The sequence below is a fragment of the Canis lupus genome, chromosome 32 (assembly GCF_048164855.1).
Source record: "Canis lupus baileyi chromosome 32, mCanLup2.hap1, whole genome shotgun sequence".
Lineage (NCBI taxonomy): Eukaryota > Metazoa > Chordata > Mammalia > Carnivora > Canidae > Canis > Canis lupus.
In genome coordinates this window covers 17127649-17149676 of record NC_132869.1, presented here as the reverse complement: position 1 = coordinate 17149676, position 22028 = coordinate 17127649, and positions in this window count along the sequence as shown.

Below are 22028 nucleotides of genomic sequence, written 5' to 3'. Positions count from 1 at the left end.
TGGCCAGCATCTTCTCTATGGTGGTTACATATATATGCAGTGTGTTCATTTATAAGACAGCAAAAGTTAAAAGGGGTTGAGAAATAAAAGCTGCCTAATTGCTGCTATTATCTCAACTCAGGGAGAGAATTGCTGGGTGATATTATGAGGATCGAAAAACCATTGAAGATTTTATTGATGGAACACTTTTGCTCTAACTTCAAGCCACAGAAAATGAAGGTCATAATTTCAGTTTTTATGAGCACCTGATTGGGCATTTACATAGAAAGAGCTGAACTATAAGGAGACTAAGCCAGTATTCTCTCTGCCACAGTTTACTAGATTACACCACAATATCTAGTATAAAGACAGTTGATCCTATATTGTCTTTTGGTCAGCTTTACCAATGAAGCCAACTGAAAAATATTTTCTCAAGGCAGCTTAGAGAATGAAATGTATCAAGAATGGTTAGATGCTTCTCACTGCATCACTTCAACAACAATACGATCAGTGGCAAAAACGTTTAATTCTGTGGCCATTTAGTACTTTCTGCATAATTCTTTTGCTTTTTAAAACATTAAATAGACTAAACTTATTGGTAATGGTGGCAATATGCTTTTCTCTAAATACAAAATGATGATGTTAATCTCTAATTACCAGAATTTATTTGAGTTCTTTTTTTCTTGTGGTGAAAATGGGTTATTCCAGGTCATTTGCGATCTTTCCCTGCTGTAGGCTAAGAGCAACACTTGAGAAATCTGGCCAAGGCTGAGCCTGTGGGTTCTCTAAAGCTATGCAAAGGCAATTTGAATGTGTTACCCCATCCAGGTAAACCCAAGAAGGTGGCACCATTAGTACTCCTGTGCTCCTCATTGTATACTCTGCCCAGGTTATGAGGACAGGACTCATTATATAATTTACATGCCACTTCCTGTAGAGTTAATGTGAAGTAATAATTACTCATCCTTTTGGAGGTAATAAAAACCCAAACACTGTAATTAATTCCAGGGAAAAATATATTTTCCTAATATTTTAGAACTATCTAATTTGTGATTCTAGTCAATAAATTCTGATTAAATGAAATAATATTCTAGGGAAAATAAAATCCAATCTGTATTATAAAATGTCAGTTTTCTGATTCATCCACATTGTTACCACATCATGGACCTTTAATCCTACAAAATGACCTTTTTACATGACTACTAAGTATTACCGTCTCCTCTTTCACATGTCAACATATTTTTGGATGAAGGGTAGATTTATATTTAAAAGATATCATCTGCCCAAGACCTCTCTGAAAGGAGGGAAGTATAGGGGTGCTAGGAAAGTGAATGGATTGGAGTTAGGAAAAAAATTCTAAGGTATGAAGCAGGGGCTGTTTTAGACTGAGGTTGAATGGGATGAGTCCATGTATTAAAAAAACAAAACAAAACAAACAAAAAAAAAAACCTGACTGAATTCAATCAAATAGTATGCTTAAAATATGAAAAAAAAATAAAAATAAAAAAAATAAATAAAATATGTTAGCTCATTTATATCCATACTTCCCTGCATCCATTCCCACTGCTGGTTTTTAAAATGACTTCCAGGGGTTTTGTCATCTTTTTTTTTTTTTTTTTTTTTGAGAAGACAAGAACATGGTGGAAGTTGTAGATAGGGTGACAGGTAGATGGGAGAAGGAGTATATAATTCTAAGTTGTTTATAAGCTCCACCATTGATTTGTGTTTAATTGAACCTGAAAATAATGTATTTCAAATTCCCAAATTTCTAACATATATAAAATGAGTACAATAACTAAGTCCATCTCCTTTTATCAAATAAAAACTTATATTTTAAGGTTGTAAAGGTCATTTAAAATTCTCCTTACATTAAACCTCCAAATCAGTGAGAGAAACAAAGCCCTTCCCAACTTGATCCTAACTTTTGCCATCCATCCTACCAATTCACTCGTGAAATTTATGCATCAACTAATGACCAATGTCAACAATAGAGCTAAATAAAAGAATAAATGAATAAATGAATGAAGCCTTAATTTATCAAATACAAAGAACCCTTTTCTACCTCTTTGCCTTTCCTTAGAATGCCCTCCTACCCCCTTTGCCAAAAATATGCCCATGTTTCCATCAAGATCTAGGATCATTGTTACCTCCCTTGTGGCAAAGGTCTTCCCCCCATATTTTATTTTTTCTAACCACACTCTGTACAAACTCCCATCATAGTCCTGCCACTTAGCAGCATCATTTTTGGCCACTCAAGGAAATTGCTCACTACTTGCTTGGCAATTGTATTATTCAGGAGAAGCTCCATTATGCAAGTCACAAACTGAGCTCAAAATCTCAGTAACTTAACTTACTATGACAGAAGCTTATTTCTTGTTCATACTTTATGTCCCATACATAGTTTGAGGAGACTCTGCTTCACATAGGTACTCTGAGATCCAAGTTGATGGAAACTTCCATCATCCTGTAGCTATGCCATCCAGAACATGGGCCTGCTTGAATGTTATAAATCATGCCATGAAATCATGCCACAAAATTATGACAAACCACATATGGACTTTTACTCCCTCAGTCCAAAAGTGATAAATTCATCATTGCCATTTACATGTCACTGACTAGAATTGGTCACGGTGCCATGCCTAATCACAAGGGGCCAAGGAATGTAGTAAACAAAGGGAATATTTGTTGACCTTTACTGTCTTTATCTTAATACTCTATTAAAATATTGTTAAAATGTCCATACTCCCTGAAGGAATCTACAGATTAAACACTGTTCTTGTCAAAGACCCAACGGTGTTGTTTTTACAGAAATAAAAGAAATAATCCTAAAGCTCATATAGAGAATCATGAAAGACTCAGAGTAGCCAAGGTAATCTTGAGAAAAAAATAAATAAATAACAAAACTGGAGGTATCATACTCCCTAGTTTCAAAATATATTACAAAACTACAGTAATTAAAACAGTATGGTACTGGTATAGAGACAGACATAAAGACCAATTGAACAAAATAGAGATCTAAAAGTAAACCACACATAGATTGTCAGCAACTTTTGACAAGAGTGCCAAAAATACACAATGGGGAAAGAATGGCTCTTCAACAAATTGTATTGGGAAAACTGGATATCCATAAAAAGAATAAAATCAAACCCCTAACTTACATCATACATAAAAATCAACTCAAAAGGGATTAAAGACTTAAATGTATGGCCTGAAATTATAAAACTCCCAGAAAAAAAAAAACACAGGAGAAAAGCTTCATGACATTGGTTTTGGTAATTATTTTTTGGATATGACACCAAAAACACAGGCAACAAACACAAAAATAGGCTAGTGGGACTACATCAAACTATAAAACTTCTGCACTGCAAAGGAAACAATCAACAGAGTAAAAAGCAACTCTGGAATGAGAGAAATCATTGCAAACCAAATATGTGACAAAGGATTGATTTTCAAAATATATAAGGAATTCCCACAACACAATACCAAAAAAAAAAAAAAAAAAGCCCAATTAGAAAATGAGCAACACATTTGAATAGACATTTCTTCAGAGAAGACACACAAATGGCCAACAGGTACATGGAAAGGTGCTCAATATCATTAACTATCAGGGAAATGCAAATCAAAACTACAACAAGATATCACCTCACACCAATTAGAATAGATATCAACAAACAAACAAAAAATAAATATTGCCAAGCTCTTGGAGAAACTAGAACTCTTATATGCTGTTGGAGGTAATGTAAAATGCTGCAGCTACTGTGGAAAATAGTGTGGAGGTTCCTCAAAAAATTAAAAATAGAACTACCACATGATCCAGCAATCCTATGTCTGGGTATATACCCCAAGACATTGAAATCAGGATCTCAGAAAGATACTTTCATTCTCATGTTTACTGAAGCATTATTTACAATAGCCCAGGTAAAGATACAAACTAAATGTCCATCAATGGTTGGATGGATAAAGAAAATGTAGTATATAACGACAATGGAATAATATTCAGCTCTAAGAGAGAAGGAAATCCTACCATGTGTAACAACATGGATGAACCTGGAAGACATTATGCTAAGTGAAATAAGCCAGTCACACAAGCAAATTATGTATGATTTTATATATATTGTATTTTCCCTTATATGAGGTACCTAAAATAGTGAAACTTACAGAAGAAGCAAATGGAATGCTGGTTGGCACGTGATAGGGGAAGGGGGAAATAGGGACTTGTTCAATAGGTATAAAGTTAGAGTTATACAAGATGAGTAAGTTCTAAAGATACGCTGTACAACATATTGCCTGTTGTTAACAACACAACATTGTGCACTTAAAAATGTATTGAGTGTAGGTCTCATGCTAAATGTTCTTACCACAAAACAGAAAGAAAAACAAAAAAAATGAATGGATGTAAGGAAACTTCTGAAGGTGACTGATATGTTTATAACCTTGATTATGACAATGGTATCATGGGTGTATGGACATGTTCAAACTCATCAAATTGTATAGATTAAATATGTGCAATTTTTTGTCTATCAATTATATTTCAGTAAAATTGTAAAGAAATACTCTAGCATTGGGAAAAGAGAAATGATTAAGACTTAGTACCTCTTTTCACATAGCAAGCTGGATAGATACTGAATGGTTTTTAACAAAGCCAATACTTACTAGAGTTGATGTTGCCTAAATGAGCATTTCATTGAGGTCACATTAGTCTCTCTGAGAGGAATCCTATTGTAAGATGACTTTTTGGAGTCATGTAACATTTGCGGCAAAAAATACACTCATAAATTTAAGTGTTAATGCCATATGCCCTTTGATATATGCAATGAGGCTTGGGATGCTTAGAAGCAAAAGTGTTTGTAGTTTATGTTTACAGTAATTTCATGGGAACATAGAAAGGATCCTAATGTATTGAGCAAACATTCCACAACTAATTAGGCCATTTACTCCTCAATCCACTTCTCCTGGAAACTGAAAGGAGAGAGGCTTCTGGCTAAGGGATTCTGACCCCAGTGGCGACAGGGAAGGTCTGTCTTCCTCGGGGCTCAGCTGTAAGCCTGTCTCAGGCAGCCCTCGGCTTCTTCCGGAACTCAGTTCACTCCCGCAAGCCCACAAACAAGGCGACAAGCTGACAGGAACTAAGCCAGGATTCTTGGCCTTCTATGCGGTTTCATGAGCCAAAGGGAAAGGAGGCCACCTTCCGAGGTCCAGCCAGCTAGGAATTAAGCCTCCTCCTCCCCTCTTCCTTCACCCTCGCCAGACAGCCTGTGGACGGCCTTCTCAGGCTTCCGGCACTCCTGGCCAGCTGGGAAAGGAACGGCCTTTCCAGACCCTGTGAGCTCGCCAATAAGCCTTTTTTTTTCTTTTTTTTTCCACTTCAGAGCCAGAATTGGGAGATTACAAAGCCACTGTCACAAAATGGTCACTAATAGAGGTTTTAAGGGACCAAGGGGAAAGAAAGAGTTTCTGGGTCAAAGAAAAAGAAAGAAAGTGGCGAGTTTCTAGCAGTGTAGTCATGGTTTTCCATAGTCTGCTGATAATCAGAGAAAACCTTTTCCTTCCAAGGGACCCCAGGCCGGCTGGACGACGTGGTTCTGAAATCTGTTCAGAGCTGTATTTCATTAGTTCCATTTTATGAGACGCTTTCTTTTTGAGCATTAATCCCAATTCTCTAATGCATGAAAAATTTAAGTTGATATTTTATGAAGAGGTGTAAACATTGGTACCAGATCCCTGTTTGACAAGCAGACTTCCTGGGGACCTGGTGGGAAAGCAGCTAGAAATACTCACTCCCTCAGTTGTGTTAATGTGTATCAGGAGACTCGAGCATGCTGGTTTGATTTGACTTGTGATGGAGATCTTTTCCAAGGTTGGCCTTAGTGTGACTTGGCACAGGAACAGACCTCTCTCAAGTAGTGCTGAATCTCTAATTTGGCCTGGTATTATCCAGGGTCCACTGGGTCCTGTAAATTCCAAATCTTCTCCAAGGCCAGGTTTGGCCTGGAAGCAAAGCTGCCTCTGCAGTGGTCAAGGGAAAGGCCCAGTGAGTAACAAGAACTGCAGAGCTGTGTAGCTCAAGTGAGACCACCATACCTTTCCAGAGAGGACTGAATGTCTGTCTCCTCCTCTCACCATGGTCCACATTCCTGAAACACCAAGAGTTTTAGCAAAATATTTTTTCCTCTCAGGGTGTCCCTGGAGAAGAGGCACTATCTGAATCTGTTTTTCCTAGGAAAGTTCCCATGAGTCTTATGGAACAGAGAACTCTCTAACTTCATTTAACTTAGCTTCTAAGACTAGGTCCTACAGGAGGCAAAAATACACTCTTAGGCTCTCCCTCCAGAACAGTGGACCTCTATTTACTCTATGCCTACATACCTGTAATAACCAGGCCCGTAGTTATTGACACACAAAAGCAAATTCAACCTTGCAAGTGAACTGACCTTCTAACTTTAACTGCAGAATCCAGTTCCAATCATCAAATCAACATTTTCCAACTTCAACAATTTTAAGATCCCGTCTTCACCTACTGGTCCCTTATGTACACGTCTCATTTAATTTTCTGTTTAGGGATGCCTGGGTGGCTCAGTGGTTGAGTGCCTGCCTTCGGCCCAGGACATGATCCTGGAGTCCCGGGATCGAGTCCTGCACTGGGCTCCCTGCATGGAGCCTGCTTCTTTCTCTGCCTCTGCCTGTCTCTCTCTCTGTGTCTCTCATGAATAAATAAATAAAATCATTAAAAAATAATAATTTTCTGTTTTATTTATTTTATTTTCTGTTTTCTGTTTAATTTATTATAGATTATATATTTTCTGTTTTTCTGTTTAATTTATTATAGATTATATATTTTCTGTTTAATTTATTATAGATTATATATTTATATATATATTTATATATATATATTCTGTTTAATTTATTATAGATTATATATTTATAATATATAAATATAAATAATTATATAATATATTATAAACTATTATATATTGTTTATTATAAATTATATCAATGTTATTCATATTTTCTAGATGAGGAAGCTGAAACTCAGGAAAAATCAAGTAACAGTGTCAGTGTCATATAGATTTTAAAAGATGGATGCAAGATCTGACTCCATTTGTTTTTGGCCACAAAGCTCCTTTACTTCTACTATTCACATTAGTCCAGTACAGTCCTGGGGCCATCTCAGATGAAGAGGGATATCTTGGTTGGGAAACAGGACTCTATGCTACCATCCTCACTACCTCTTCCATGTTTACCTGTTTTACACACCGGGTTTTCATAAAATATTTTCCTGGAAGATGGGAAAAATTGGAATACAGAATACTATACCATTTGTCCTCCTATTTCAGACTTCCTATTTAGGAAAATATAAAAGCTAAGATAGCAACATATGACTGATGAGATATCTTCTAAGGGTACAATTTCTGAGTGATCCTTTGACACACTGATTATCATGTTAACTTACTAGACACTCAGAGATGATATCCTAAACTCCCTTGTGGCCCAAATTTTTCCTCCTAGACCAAAATAAAATATTAATTAAGGTAAATAAGAACAAATGCATTTCAGACTGTTTTAATATCTTTTACATTTGGGAGAAAATATCAAATTTCCTCTGTTCTTGTGATTTGGAAAGGATAGGCTATTGACAATTAATTAGGACAAGTGACCCTCCAATCCAAATTCTCCCTCTAGTTAAACTAAAAGAGCATGGTTAATACATGTCACCTCCTGGGCTATGGTTTTTGAAAATGTCATCTATCATTAACATTTTTCCTGATTTATCTGCAAGAATAAGGGATACCAAAATACACAGGATGCTAGAACCCCACCCCCTACTGTCTATTCCAGTGGTACTTTGACACCTTTAAGGATGGAAAATGCAATGCCAAGGTGTGTGGCCTCAAAGCTTAGCTTTGTAAGTGGTTCCTGATTAGTCACAACTGCCTTCTGGCTTCTTGCTGATCTCACTTAGCCTTGCTTTCCAATGATAAAATATGTATGTCTCTTCTCCTCTCCTTTCTCTCCTTCCTCTTTTCCTCCTCCTCCTCCTCCTACTCCTCCTCCTCCTCTTCCTCCTCTTTCTCTCTTTGTGTGTAGTGTGCAGTGGTGTGTGTGTATGTGAAATAGAGAGAGGCAGAACTCTGATCAATTGAAGTTGGTGTATTTCAAAAATGATCTCTTTTTCTCCTGATCTATCAACCTCAGATGTGTCTATCAGGGACTTCTCTTAACAGCTAAGCCCCTTCTTCAGAAAGGCACTCCCACATTAAATACAAAGGACGCAATCAAAGCAATTTACCTTGGTTGTCTAGCTCCATGCACTAGGCCCAGTCCCTTATCTGGTTCAAAAACCAAGTCAAATGGATTTGTCTCCAGGCTGCTCTTTACTGCCATCTCATGGTGAGCCAGCCTTTTCCTGAGAATTAACCTCTCACCTGGTGCAGACCCTCCTAGACAAAGTAGACAAATCATGAAGGGTCCTATCTACCAGAAGAGCACTCTTTATAACAGATTGCTTAGGACATAAGTTCAAAATATCTAAATAATTACTGAATGAATTATAGTTTTAGCAAGGAATATATCAGCACTTGATTTGAGAAATAAGAAAATGTGACGTAGGAAAAGGAGAACCTGAATTAGAAAGTCCCTTTTTTTTTTTTTTTTTTCAGGGAAGCAGCAAATTTAACAAAACTAGAATCTTGGAGACATACTTATAGGAACTAACAGACTTAAAACTGCAACAAGAGTCAGTAATGATTTCAACACAATCACTAGGACAGCCTATTGGTGTCTCACAGGGTCTGTGCAGAAATTCAGTTCCCATGATATTCATTCAGTCACCCCGTACCACTGTCACTGTTTGAATACAAGTGCTTACTCCTCTGACTCTGTTCCATCAAATATTCATAAGGCAAAATATCACATGTCCCAATCAATTAAGTCTTTCTTTCATACTTGGTTGCTTTTTCTCTTATCTCTTGGTCAAAATCAGTAGTATTTTCCCTATACACATCATACGACTTGCCTTGCTCCAGCAAACTGCCTGCGAGACATGCTCATTACAGTATATATGTTTAGTTCTTGAAAGCATAACTTTACATTGATTAAAATTTGGAAACACCTCCATAAAGCATTTTTGGTGTATGGCATACAGCAAACTGACCTACATTGGTATTCAAATGGTATGTTTAAAGCAGTGCTTTTATCTTTATTCTCCTTCTATTGAGTTTTTTTCTAAACTTGGCAAAGAGGGTTTAAAAATCATAATAAAACTTAAATTTTGATCTATACTAAATCAAGAAACCAATCTGAAAAGCTAATCCAACCTGACTACTTAGTTAAGCATGTCTAGAGCCAATATGAAGCAAAAATCCAGAGGAGATTATATGTATTTCCCTAAGAACAATGAGCCTTCCAAATTCAAGCTTAAATCAAATCATAGCATAATTCTATGGGGAAGAAATAGAATTGCAGAAGACCCATGCCTTACTGTTTGGAGTCTTGGTCTTCCTTAGGATTCCAGGCTGTCAATCTGTGGCTAAACAATCCAGGACTCTGTATTCTACAGTAAATAGAAAATAAAATAAAGAAAAAGATATTGAGAAAGCTACATATGCAGTGAAAGTGCACTGGTTACAGATTATAAGGAAATAGAAAATAAATTGGAATTAGGTTCACAATCCCTCAACACTAGACCTTCATCAAAAGCAACACTAGACATTCATCAAAAAAAAAAAAATTTCTCCACACAAATATATTATGTAAGGCAGTAGTTTCATACAGGGCCTTAGAAACTATGCAGTGTGATTACTGAAGGTAACAAGAACATGTTAGGAGGAACAGGATAGGGAATAAAATAATTCCAAGGCACATATGACATTATTTCCTTTTCTCAGTACTTCTGATGAGTTCAAGGAAAGAGTTTTATGTTGGTTATAGCATTCTCTAATCTTTGCTAATCTCTTTTAAATCAACCTAGGTCTTGGCAGACAAGATACCACTAGAATTTATTAATCGATTTTGTTTCCATTGTATTTATATTTAAGTCTTACATTTATCACATGTCTTATATTTATCACAAGCCATAGGAATATCTATTTACCTACTTAGAGACAAAGTATTTTCTTTTAAAGTGATTTTAAATTTAAAAGTGTGTCAATTTAAAGAAAATTTGAAGTAAATAATAGTATTTTTGATATAACAGTATAGGAAGAATCATGAAGGTTATAAGTAGGTAACTAAGTTTGTGTAAATTCATTTATATAAATAAGAAAAGTAAATACCTATGGGAGACTGGAAGCTACATCATGATAGTTGAGTATTTCTATAATAACCTAATCTCCAAAATCTGGCACAGTGCATGGCACATAGAAGGTACTTGAAAAGTATTTTCAAAAATAAAGAAACAAGGGGATCCCTGGGTGGCTCAGAGGTTGAGCATCTGCCTTCGGCCCAGGGCATGATCCTGGAGTCCTGGGATGGAGTCCCATGTCGGGCTCCCTGCGTGGAGCTTGCTTCTCCCTCTGCCTGTGTCTCTGCCTCTCTCTCTCTCTCTCTCTCTCTCTCTCTCTGTCTCTCTCTCTGTCTCTGTCTCTCATGAGTAAATGAATAAAATCTTTAAAAAACAATAAAATAAAGAAACATAAACAAATAGCTTCTGGGGAATTTGGAAGATTCTAGGCTTAAGTGTCCTGACTTTAAAAATTTCTCAAAAAAATAGAAAACATAAAGACCATTTCTCACTTCCTATCACTCCTCACCAAAACAAAACAAAACCTTAGAGCAATAGTTCCAAAAGTCTCTGGGTTTTGACAATGATGCTCCAAGGTGGAGGGAATCTACTTGAGGTTCAGAAAGTAAGATTGATGCCTGGGTGGCTCAGTGGTTGAGCGTCTGCTTTCAGCTCAGGGCATGATCAAGTCCTGTATCGGGTTCCCCACAGGGAGCCTGCTTCTCCCTCTGCCTGTGTCTCTTCCTCTCTCTCTCTGTGTCTCTCATGAATAAATATTTATTAAAAAAAAAAAAAGAGTTTAAAAAAAGAAAGAGGGTGCACTGCAACAGATAATATTAGAGAAACAAAATACATCCAACTAAAAGTCGATTTGCTTTTTATCATTGCCATGCACTGATAACTCTCAACCAAATCAGTAATAAAATACTCCCCACCAGGCAGAGAGCTCCACTGCCTCCCACCTGATACACCACAGAGGTCAGAAAAGGTGGGCTATTTACCTAAACTACAAAATTATAGTGATCAGGAATTTGGCAGTGACAGGCTTCTGTACCTAGAGACCTCAAAAGTTCAAGGGTTGATTGGAAAGGGAAATATAGAAAAGCTTTCTTACTGAGAAAATGCCAAGGTATCCTAGACAGGGTAACACAAAGAGGTTTATTTTGAGAATCATCCTAAATGGCTTTACAGTGTGTTGATGAATGTAGGAAGATATAGCCCAGGGGCAGGACTACTTCCTCTGGCCTGATTGTCTACCAGTTATGGGACAATTTTAATTATGCCATCCAAACCATGGATACTGGATACTGGTAACTGTTCTGTGCTTTTCTTGGATATCATTTCTATAGACAAGAACCAAGGAAGTGTTGCTTTAATACCCACACAGCCTATCAGTAGCAAATTATACAAAATTAGGAGCTTTGATCAGTAGGTGCTCTTACAGAAAGTCTTGAAGGAACTTGATACCTCCCTCTTGCTCTAAACTTGCTCCCCATAACCCAGCTCACTTCATATCCAGTGTTAACTCTCTCAGGGTTACCATCTTGGCTGGCTGTGGGCCTTGCTGAGCTGTCTCCCTTCCCTGATCCCAGCATTTACTCACTTAAACTGAGGCCATGAATATGATTATTCTTGCTTTTCACTGCCTGCTTCCTGGCTGAGTCAGCCAGTACTCTGGGTTTAATCCACTGTCTCCAGAACATCCTATTTCCTGTTCAATTACAATGGTTGATGCAGTCTCCACTTCTCAAGCCAAATCTGCTAATATGAGAAAATCCCAATGATGGAAATCACTGTCAAGCTGTACCCAATTTTTCAACAACGAAGAAACATAAATATGAAGAGCATACATATATACGTACATATATGAACACACATAGTATCATATAATACATACATAGTATCATATAAGTTAGTTTAAGTTAGAAAGGAGGCTGAAGTTGCTAATTTCCTTGATTATATTCTTTTTCCAACAAGAAGACAGGTCTAGTGCAGTAACTGACAAAGACATGAGCCCATTATTTACATAACATACGTATTGGCCTCGCTTCACCCAGTACTGTTACATAAACTGTCTCATCAGAATCTCATAACACTGCTGATACTATTATTTATCATACAACAGATGAGAGAAAACACTAAGGTCCATAGAAGCAAAGAAACTTTTTCCAGAACACATAGCTAGTAGGGGAAGGGGTTCAAATCTATCTTCTTTCTCCCTGCTGTCTTTAGCAGGCACATCTACTAGATGGCACCAGTGCTGCTGGATTTGGTCCTACAAACTCCCATAGTGATAAAGAATTCTATCAATTTTCTCTTAACATCCCATCAGGGAAAGAAAAGAGAAAATGTCCTAATGTGAAGCAAAATACCATGATGTGTAAAAGGGATGTGATGAAGGTAGAGAAACAATCCCACTCCCATTTCCCACATATCTAGATCAAGTCTTAAAAGTTTTTCCCTAATTAAACAGCCTTTTTTATTCTTCCATCCCTTCCTCTACTTCTCAGTTGGCCATTTAACTAACATTTTCAAGTTGTTTTTTCCCACAAATGTGCCAGCATTCTTGCGTTTTCAGCCTTCACATGTTTAATGAGAACACACTGGATATAAGGCCTTATGTCAATCCACCTTCTCTAGGTTGCATTTTCTAGCAAGCATTAGCATAAATACCAACATGTTTACATCATAATTACTTTAATTCCCTTGGCCCCGACTAGACTTGGAGTGTGTCATTCCACAGTGATTTCAGGGGTAAAAGATGATTACTGTTCCATGAAACAAAAATTACAATAAATGCTTAGAAACTTGGCACACTGCTTCCGAAACGATCCCAATTTTGCATCAGGGAGGGCATAATGCTTTTATGTTGATATGAGCAAGTCACCATTTTCTAGGTCTTCAGGTTGTCATTTATAAAACAAGGATCAAAGTTCTTATCTTTACCTTTCCTCCATGAATAATTGCAGGTATGAACATTTTGGCATCTGAAAAGAATGTCAAAAAAAGCATGTTTTTCCCTGGAGAAAATCACTAGGTAAATATTATTATAGAATTGGCAAGATCCTTTCCTGGGTTTAAACAACATAAAAGTCAGGGACCTTTGCCTATTATAGGTAGAAGAGTTGATCACAACTAGCAATGTTGCAAAGCAAGTGTCTAGGAAGTAAGAATTTTAAATGGCATATGCACAGTTACTCATTAAATATTTATATGAATATACAAAGGTCTCTATTTGTGGCTTATTATTAATAACCAGACAGTTAATAGTTATAGAGGTTGAAGTCAGAGGCCCAGTTTAATTTATTGCAATTTTATGAGGGATATTTCCATTTTTCTTATAGAATATAGATTTATATATTCACTGGTAAAAACATATTTATTGACTAATGCATGCAAACCACTTATGGGCACAGGGAAGAAAAAGGTCTTGTATTTATTGAGCAACTATCATATCATAGAGGCTGTGTAAAGTGCATTTACTTGTGTGTTTGTGAGTGGTGGAGGTGGGAGGATGAGGAGGAGAGAAGGTGTAAGAGAAAGAGACGAATGGGATATTCTAGCTTGAGTCTCAGCTCTACTCATCACTGGGATTCATACATATCCAGAAAACTTGCGCCATTATCTATTTGCACAACAGAGATAAGAACCCATTAAGAGTACTATTTCAGACAAACTGGTTTGGTTCATGACAGTACGTCCTTTTTTAATGGTGTGTGACAATCCATGGGATTGCCACTTTGATTTGTGTTCTGACCTAATTGTACATGGACATATATAACTATATATAACTATATATAACTATATATAATTATATGACTATATATATATACATATATATATATATATATATATATGCAGTCCTTGTCTATTAAAGAGATATTTAAATTAAATCAAAGAGAGAAAAGAAAGTCTCCACTTTGGCAAGGATGCAGGGTGTTTGTGAATATGCAAAGCTACAAAGAATACAATACAACTTTGGCACTTTGAAAGGCTGAGTAAACCAGCCACGCCATAGTGGTTGCTACACATAGTCTACCATGGCAGCACACAGGCAGCTCCTCAAAATAATAATCTGAGAAGAGTGAAAAGTAGACCTGGCTGTTGAATACATTGCTGGCAAATGTGGGGGTATGAGGAAGCAGGGCCCTTGGTGTGGAACTGGGCACTGGCAGCAGTGGCATGCCATGAAGTTGAAAAGATAGGTATCCCCAAAGGCACTTGAAGCAGGACATGATGGTGGTGGTTGGCGGTGGAGGGGTGGCTGATGTTATCTGATAACTGAATGCATCTTTTTTCTTTTTAATATCTTTTTTTTAAGATTTTATTTATTTATTCATGAGAAACACAGAGAAGAGAGAGAGAGGCAGAGACACAGGCAGAGGGAGAAGCAGGCTCCATGCCGGGAGCCTGACGTGGGACTTGATCCCGGGTCTCCAGGATCATGCCCTGGGCTGAAGGCGGCACTAAACTGCTGAGCCAATGGGGCTGCCCACTGAATGCATTTCTTAATGAACACATGTAAGACATCCCTTGGGACAAGATGCTGCAGGGGCTGAATTTATTACAATAGCAATAGGTGGTCCATCAGAGAAATACTATTTACTATTTATGTGACCCTGCAAAACCTGTTTTACACGAAAAAATATATTTAATCATGACCTTCCTTAATGGAAGGTCATCGTCCTCATCTTACTGATGAAAAACTGTAGCTTAAAAAAAAAAAAAGTGAAATCTAATTAGGGTCACTATATAGGTTCAGTAGTGACCCCTAAAAAGATACATGTATGTCCTAATCCCTAGGACCTGTGAATATTACTTTATATGGAAAAATATATGATTAAGATAAAGATCTTGAGAGAAGGAGCTTATTCTGGATTATCCAAATGAACTCTAAATGCAATCACATGTATCCTCATAAGAAAGAAAGAGAGGGAGTTGGGGGCACCTGGTGGCTCAGTTTTTTAAGTGATCAGCTTGGTTTCAGCTCTGGTCATGATCTCAAGGGTAGTAGGATCAAGCCCCAGGTAGAGCTCCACACTTAGCTCTGAATCTGCTTGGGTATTCTCTCTTTGCCCCTCCTCCATCTTGTACACACCCACACTCACCCTCTCTCTCTAAAATGAATAAATAAATCTTAGAAGAAGAAGAAGAAGAAGCAAAAGGAGTTTTGAAACAGGCACACAGAAAAAGAGGAGATAAAGATTGGAGAGGTTTAGCCACAAGCCTGGAGCCATCAGAAGCTGGAAGGGGCAAGGAACAACTCTGCCAACACCTTGATTTCAGTTCTGGCCTCTGGAGCTGTGACAGCACACATGCCTGTTTTAAGCCATCCACCCTGTGACAATGTGTTACCACCACCATAGGAAACGAATACCATCACACAATTATCTAGTAAAAGGAGGAGATATGTTTCAGATCTAAGTTTGTCTTGGGCCTTGCAAGATACTTACCATCTGCTTTAGTCAACACCACCTTCTATTTGGAAATGCACTAAAACTTCTGGATTTGTTAAGATTTAAATGAAAAGTACATGCAGTCAGTGATAGGAACTGAATCAAGAGAACTTGTTACGGGCAAGAATGATCAGGAAAGAGTTATGGAGAAGAAGGCTTTGAATTGTGAGGAAAAGGATACACGTAACTGGCTAATTGTGAAGGACATTGCAGAGTCTCTGAAGAACCGCTTGAGCAATATTTCAAGGGGGAAATCACAAGCTCCACACAGAGGACACTGTGTAACTCAGCTTGCAATTGGAAATCTTGTACTAAAATGAGAAACCAATTAGATTTAGATCCTGATTGTTTCTGCTATTGCTACAGTGGATTGTTACTATCCCTTCTGGAATCTGAGGTATTATTTACTTACTGAAGATGCTTTTCTTAAAAAAAATAAAAAATAAAATCCTTCCCACATCCAAATTCATTATTGAATTGGTTTTGTAGCTACAACTCTTTGTGGCCAGGCATTTTCTTTCTGTCCACATGTCTCTTTCAATACCATCTGTTTTGCTAAGGGACTTAATGAATTATAAGCCAGGCCAGGAACATACTGAGCCACAAAGACCTAGTTCTTGAAGAACAGGTTTTAGCTTTACATGAGCCCTTCCTTCTCCACTAAGGTGAATTAACTAATCTTTACAAGAGATAAAATTACCTGCCCTCTTGCCTAACATAATAATGAAAAAGAGAAGGGCTTTTATCTATTCATTGTAAACAGAGTAATCACAATTCGCTATGGCTCACAGAAACAGGAAAAAAACAATAACAACAAACCACCACAACTAATGTGTTTTTCATTTTATCTGAGAACCTGAAGAACTTGGTAGTCTTAACTCTAATTCATTACACCTAACAATTTAATCTCTGATGGCAGAGTAGTAAGAAATATGTTACTGGGTAGCATCTGGGTAGCAACAGCGTCACCCCAGATCAATATTCACAGTCTCTGTGGGAAATAGGTTCAGTTTTTGCAAAGACACCTATGTATTTTCCACCTGGGAGCAGAGAGGCTGAGATGGGGCATTTGGGTGGAGCATCCAACCTCTGCAATCACTAGTCAGGCAGCATCTATATTGCCACAAACTACGGAGTATAAAAAAGGCTTAAAACATCATCTCTTACTTAAAAATCTAGCTAGAGAGATGAGACATAAGTCTTAAATTTTAAATAATAGCCCCAAACAATAGAAACAAACAAACAAAAAAATCCCAAGAGTTCAAGAAAGCAAAAATAGCACAAAGCAGGACACATTTAATTATCAATAATTGCTACAGGATGTCAGATAAATGGTGAGAACATATCATACTAAAGTGGTCTGGAAAATCTCCATGGCAGTACCATGATTTGAAATGAATCATGCTAGATGAGTATAAGAAACAAACAAACAAACAAAAACAATATCTAGAATCACCAAATGGTGCCTCTATGAATATTCAGTATACTCTGATAATGCATAAGGACTGTCTTGCTCATGTGGCAGGATCAAATCTAATATGCATTGAGTTGAACTAGTAAACAATTTATAGCCTACTTCATCCACCCCACCATATAAACGGGAGTATGCAAACAAAAACACATATTCCTCACTTATTTTAAATGTATTCTGCAAGTGGAAACTCTAATCTTATAGATTTTATCCCTTTGGGACTAGTGTGTTTGTATTGACCTTAGTTCATCTTTCTTAAATTAACATGCAAGGACCAGATATTACATTCTAAAGAGTATGACTCATCAACTATGTGTCCAAAAAATAACAAATGTCTGCTTTATAAAGGGCAGATACAATGGGTGAAGAGGAAAGCTACAGAGTCCATGTGTTCATGAAGTTTACATCCGAGCACGTGTGTGTATGTATGTGCACACAAATGTTTTGAGGGGAGACAGACAATAAACAAGTAGTCCAAATGAATGAAAGCAATTTAGATTGTGAGATGTCTGCCATGTAGAAATGATGATATGATGAGATGGAGACTGACTGCAGAGGGTGTTCATTGAGTAGAACAGATATTTTGGATGATGTGGTCACCAAAAGCCTCTCTGAGAAGGTCATATTTCAACTAAAAATTGGAGAAAGACAGCAATGTGAAGACCAAGAGGAAAGTGGTCCAGCCAGAAAAAAGAGCAAGTATGAAGGCCCTAGAACAGAAATGAGCTTGCTCAAGGAGGAGGCCAGGACGGTTGGAGAATGAGAAGAGTACTGGTTGGAAAAAAAAGCAGGAAAAGTAAGTAGGCAGGAGTTGGACCATGTAGGGCCTTGTGGACCATGGAAATGACCCAATATGCTTGTTTAGGGCAAATATTAATAGTAATTTCATAATATCAAGGCAAATTTATTTGAGTTAATTTCTAGGTCATTATATCCACTCTTATATATTTTGATACCTATTAGTAACCAACATTTTAGATACATATCTGCAATATTTACTAGAAAGAGAACATTTACCAAAACTGAAATTTGTTGTTTACACACTTTCATGATCCTATTTAAGCTTTTTACAATACATTTCAATGCTCCTCACCCTCTCTCACAATATTATCTACACAAAAGTTTGGAAAACAAGGGAAAAAAGCTACAATCACATAACACTAACAAATCACCTATTTTCAGTTGTCTTTTCTCCTTCTTATATCTGTCCTCAAGTATACAGCATCATGATACAGCTTTAATCATAGCAGAAATATGATTTTCCTTCACTGCTTTCAAAGCACATTTAGAGTAGAGTACTTATTATTTTGTAAGATTTGGTCATTGGCAAGAAGATTTCTTGGCAACTCTAAATAAGCCTGGCAAACCAGGCTCCATTGATCACTGCTTGCAATGATTTCCCCCCTCTCGTTGACTCAGATCTCCACTTCTTATCAAAATTGGCCTTTCAGGGTAAAAAAGGACTTGAGACGAAAAGTAATTTCTGATAAGCAGTAATGAGCCTGACTCCTTCTTACGAGGCTCCCTGGGTATAAAAATTAGATTCTAAGTAATTCTAAATCATTTTTGAGAATTCACAGGAGGAGAATTCCTCCTCTTGGCTGAGTGTCATTTGGTTGCAAATGAGAAGACACAGCTGTGGGATGGCTAATTAGAAGACTTTAACCTCACCTCACTATGTCTTAACAAAATCCCGAAAATAGACGTTTTTCTTAGTCTTTGTGTAAGAGTTTAAAACTCCTTGACATGGAGATTTGAATATAGGAATCTAGAGAGCTTAAAAGGTCAATGGAGGAGTTGGTGGAATTGATTTTTAAGGAATGGATTTTATTTCATAAATTCATGTGTTATTTAGAAAATTGCAGAAGGACCAAATACAGTAAATTCTGCACTATTCCACATTTTCCCCCAGATAGTTATCTCTGATATTGCCACAGAGATGAAATTCTTTTAAATAGAACTTAATAGAGTTCTCACAGAAATTGTTAATAAAATTTAATATTGGTTTAAGTGGAAGGCTTTAGGGGAAAAAGGGAGAAAATCTATCATTTGTTTTGTGGTTATTTTATAAGTTTTTAAATTTAAATATTTCCCCCTGCAGTTATCATGGGCATCTCAAAATTAGTACAGTCAGTACAGAATTCTTGATACCCACACTCACTATCCATCTGTTACTCCATGGTCCTTCCTGGCTTAGTAAATCATCATGCACCCAGTGCCAAATCAAACTAGACCATACTTGAGTCTCCTCTCTCTCAGAGCCTCCTTCAACTCCATCCACATCCAATCCATCTGCTAGTCCTACAAAATATATCACAAGTCTGCAATCAAGGAGTTGGTGGGCTGTGTTCTCTGGAGGCTCAATTGAAAAGAATCTGATTCCAAGCTTATTCAGGTTGTTGACAGAATTCATTTCTGTGTAGCTGTTTGACTTAGGGGGAAGGCTTTTTGCTAACTATTGGCTGAAGGCTACTTTCAGGTTGTAGTGGCCACCAGAAGTTCTTAGAGGCTGTCTATATGCCCTTGACACACAGGTTTCTTCAGCATAGATAGCCATTCATTCCATTAAGCCTGTAAGAAGAGTCTCTGGTTCAAGTCTGCTAAAACAGAGTTTTATATAACATTATTATGGGAGTTACATCCTATCACCTTTGCCATAAAACATAACCTAATTGCAGGAGTGACATCTCATCACATTTACATTTATTTATTTGGCTAGAAAAAAGTCATAGATTCTACCCACACTCAAGGCAAAGGGAAGGTAGGAATCACTGGGTCTTACTGTAGGGTATGCCTACTACGTTTTAATTGATATTCTTTATCATAGCTTTTTATTTTGTTGTTTCAAGCTCATAACCTTACTATTTCTTTTGCTTACTTCGGTTTAAATTGCTCTTCCCTGGGCCCCTAGTTTCTTTAGGTGGAAGTTTACACCATTGATTTGAAACAATTCTTCTTTCCTAATCTAATCTTTGGTACTATAAATTGCCCTCCAATCACTGCCATAGCAGCATCCTACACACTTTCGTATGTCTTGCTTTTATTTTCATGCAATTAAAGATACATCCTAATTTCCTTTTTGATTTCTTCTTTGACACATACATTAATTAGAAGTATGCTATTTTGTTTACAAATATTTCAGGATTTTCTAGATCTTTCTGTTATTGATTTCTAACTTAATTCCACGGTGATCAAGGAATATATTTTATATGTCTATACCCAATGCCCCTTGAATCCCTTTTAAATTAGAGGCCTGTTTTATGATCAGAATATTGTCTATCTTCATAAACATCTCACAAGCACTGGAAAACAATCCTGTTACTGGTTAGAGACTTCCCTAAATATAAGTTAGGTCAGATTGGTTAATAGTGTTAAGCCTTCTGTATCCTTATTTAATGTACATCTTCTATTATTTATTTAGAGAGGGTTGTTGAAATCTCCAATGATATATATTTATTTAATTCTCTTACTTTTTTTAGTTTCTGTGCCATGTTTTGGAAGCTCTGTTTTTAAGTGCAGAAATATTTAAGATTGTTATGTTCTCTTGATGAATTGACCTCCCTATCATTATGAAATGGTACTCTATCCCTCATCATTCTCTTTTTCTTATATTAATATAGACACTCAGTTTTATTTTAATTAGTGTTACCATGATATAACTTTTTGAATAATTTTACTTTCAAACAATATATGTTTTTATATTTTAAGTAAGTTTCTTATTTTCTTACAGACAGCACATTTTGGATCTTGCTTTTTTATTCAGTATGATAACCTCTCATTTTTAATTGGATGTTTAAACCATTTACATTTAATGCAGTTATTAGTATCATTTCATTTAAATCTACCATGCTGTTCTTTGTTTTATATATATCCCATCTCTTCTTTATTCCCTTCCTCCATTTGTTATGGATTGAATGTGTCCCCTCCACCAATTTATGTTAAAACCTTAACCTGCAGTGTGATGATATTTGGAGATAGTGCTTTTGGGAGACAGAGTAGATTAAGTCACGAAGATGAGACCCTCATGATGGGCCTTATAAGAAGAGGAAGACACCCCCCCCCCCCCCGTCTAAATGCCCACACAGAGGAAAGGACATGTGAGGACATAGCTAGTAGGTAGCTATCTTCAAGCCAGGAAGAAAGCTCTCACCAGAAACCATGCATTGGCTGGCATCTTAATCTTGGACTTCCCAGCTTTCAGAACTGTGAGAAATAAATTTCTATTGTTTGAGCAGAGTGAGACATCCCTTTTTTCCTGCTTTCTTTTAGATTAATTGAATATTTTTAAAAAATTATTCCACTTTATTGTTGGTTTATTAGCTATACCTCTTTTTTTCTACAGTGGTTGCTTTAAAGGTTTACAGTTTATACATCTTTAAAATATAGAATTTCAAGTGATATTATGCCATTCCATGCAGAGTGTAAGACCACTACAACAGTATACATTCATTTCTCCTCCCCTGTTCTTTCATACATATTAATGTCTTGTCATATATGTTAATACCACAGATATTATAAAACCCCTCAAAATGTATTATTTTTGCTTTAAATAATCAATAATATTTTAGAGATATTTTTAAAATAACAAAAAGTATTTTAATATATGTTGACCAATTCCAGTGCTCTTCATTTCTTTGTGTAGATTTAGAGTTCAGCTTTTTTTCTGAAAAAGTTTTTATTTTGGTTTTGGTTTTTGAGAGATATTCCTATTGAGTATACATTTTAGGTTGACAATTTTGTTCTTTCAGTACTTTAAGGATGTTGCTCTTTTGTGTTCTGGCCTGCATTGCTTCCAATGAGAAGTCTGCAATCATTTTTATTTTTTTTGCCTCTGTATGGGCTGTTCCATTTTTTCCTTTGGCTATTTTAAGATTATCTTTTTATTATTGGTTTTGACCACTTG